Here is a 391-nt window from a genome sequence, read left to right on the forward strand (position 1 = left end):
AGCAGTGTGTCTAATTGTGTAAAACAACAGAGCTTGGCAAAGCCACGCCAGCTAGGGAGGAGCTGGGTTTCACACTGAAGTTTTTTCTCTCTTTTTCCCTTTTCCTTCTTAAATAACCCCATTTGGGCCTCCAATGAAAAACCAAAACATCTGGTGCTGGGTATTTGGCTGCTGGGAAGCAGCTCCTGCTGAGCTGAAAAGCACAGCAGCGATGCAGGGATTCCTGGTATGGATCAGTAACACTTAAGGTCGCATCTGGGCATTATCCCTGTCCCTCCTGGACGTTGAATATCTGGCCTGAGGACACTGAGGGAGCTGTGGTGCTCTATGCCAGCACACAGGTAAGTCAGGCAAGTCAGTAAAAAGACAATTGAATCAGTGAAGAGTCCTT

Source organism: Haemorhous mexicanus, chromosome 18 (assembly GCF_027477595.1).
Source record: "Haemorhous mexicanus isolate bHaeMex1 chromosome 18, bHaeMex1.pri, whole genome shotgun sequence".
NCBI lineage: Eukaryota > Metazoa > Chordata > Aves > Passeriformes > Fringillidae > Haemorhous > Haemorhous mexicanus.